The following is a 2157-nucleotide window of genomic DNA, read 5'->3' on the forward strand; positions in this document are numbered from 1 at the left end:
AATGAAGAAGGCTTGGCTAACCGCCTTGCATGTTGCACAATCATCTCTCTAAGATTGCAATTGCATATTCCTTCTTCCCATTGAATCTCGCATAATCAAATTTTCTTTCGACAAAGCTCTCTCTCCCCCGCCCCTCCCCCCTCTCTCTCTCCAAATATCTTATACATAAATCAACTGAAATCAAGTGATTGTTGATTTTCGGTGAAGGGAAAGGCAGATTGACATGCATGGAGGATGAAATGTGTATAATCGTGCATAATAAATCATAAGTTGTCGGAAGTTGTGATCAGAATTTCTAGGAATTTTGTCCTCGTATTTTTTTTATATTGGTATTACGTTTATGTTATTTGTTGGGTGATACTTTTGATTGTATTCGGGTCAAAGCGTCCGTAAACACACACACACACACATATATACAGTATATGTATATATATGTATATATATATATATATATATATATATATATATATATATATATGTGTGTGTGTGTGTGTGTGTGTGTGTGTGTGTGTGTGTGTGTGTGTGTGTTTGTTTATATATACATATATATGCATCTGTGTGTGTGTGTGTGTGTGTGCGTGTGCGCGCGTGTGCGTGTGCGTGTGTGTGTGTTTGTACGAAAATACAATACAGAGAAAGAGACAGAGACAGAGAGAGAGAGAGATAGAGAAGCATAAAGGAAATCGAGACAGTATTCCCATTGTGAGGAAATAGGTGGAGGGATTGATCAGCTTTGGCCAGATTGCAACCAGCCAGCTGCCTGATCTGCTTTTAGGCGAGCGCTCTTGCTTCGTCTGCCTGATTCACCAGAGGAGCTGCACGCCAATGCATTATGCAAATCCAATTCAATATGGATCTTCCTATTCTTGGAATCGACACTGTTCAACCTCATCTGTAATGGAAGGAGAACTTTGATCGTATGTTCTACCGGATGCGTTTATTTAAATATTGTTTTTTAATGGTATAAAGAGTCGTTTTTTCTATGTTCGTTTTTTTCCGTTTTTTTTTTTTTTTTTTTTTTTTAATGGTATAAGGAGTTGTTTAATTCCATGTTCGTTTTTCTTCCGTTTTTCGTTTTTGTTTTTAAAGGTACAAAGAGTCGTTTAATTCCATGTTCGTTTCTTTTTTTCCCGTTTTTCGTTTTTTTTTCTGTCTTGGTGACATCTATGAGGATATCAAGGAATAACCAACGATTATGATTAGTATTTTCTTATAAAAGATGATGATATGTTATCGCCAGGATCGAGGCAATATAAGCGTATATTTCATTACATTTCTAAACTGAATTCACGTGTATTGAAGATAACTAAAGTATCCCCAGATTAAATTCAAGGTAATTCTCATAGTCACTGTGAATAATGCCTGTCCTTGTTTATTTCTACATTAACCATCGATATCGTAATAAATTCTTGAATTAGCTTAAAAGAAAAAAATGAATATTATAGACGTGTCAAAACTCTGAAAACGAGCCTATCTTAAACCTATTATTTTTTTCCCATCTATATTTTTCTGTCTCTTTCCTTCTTTTTTTTTCTCTCTTCCTTTATCTCTTTTTCTCTCCATCCATCTGTCTATCAGTATAGTGTGTGTTCAAGTGTGTGTGTGTGTGTGTGCGTGTCTATGTGTGATAGATAGATAGATAGATAAAAAGAGAGAGAACGAGATAACGAGAGAAAGAGAGAGACCGAGAAACAGAGAGACAGAACGAGATGACTGAGTCTAGTAACCTCCGACATTTCCCCCCAGTCATCCGATGACCTCCGGGTACAATAAGCTTAAGAGCAAAGTTCCGGTGGATTTCACGTGCCGGATATCTTTATGACTCTGTGCTTGTTAGACGATGTGCTTTCAGTCGTTTGCTTTGAGTTATTGTTCAAGCATTATTGGTTGTGTGTCTAGACTTTTTTTTATTTCTGATGATTTTGATTAGTTTGATTTTGAATGATGGTGACAAAAATATGATAATGATGATAATAATAGTAATAATAACAATTATGATAATAATAAGGAATGATTATGATAGTGTTATCTATAGTAATGATAATGATAATAATGATTATGGTCATGAGAATTATAATGATGATAATGATAGTGAAAATATGAACAGTGATCATTACAATAAATAGGATTTTCTTAATTAATGCTGTTATCATTACT

The sequence above is a fragment of the Penaeus japonicus genome, unplaced genomic scaffold (genome assembly GCF_977035675.1).
Source record: "Penaeus japonicus unplaced genomic scaffold, GWHDUDI00000001_assembly GWHDUDI00000041, whole genome shotgun sequence".
Lineage (NCBI taxonomy): Eukaryota > Metazoa > Arthropoda > Malacostraca > Decapoda > Penaeidae > Penaeus > Penaeus japonicus.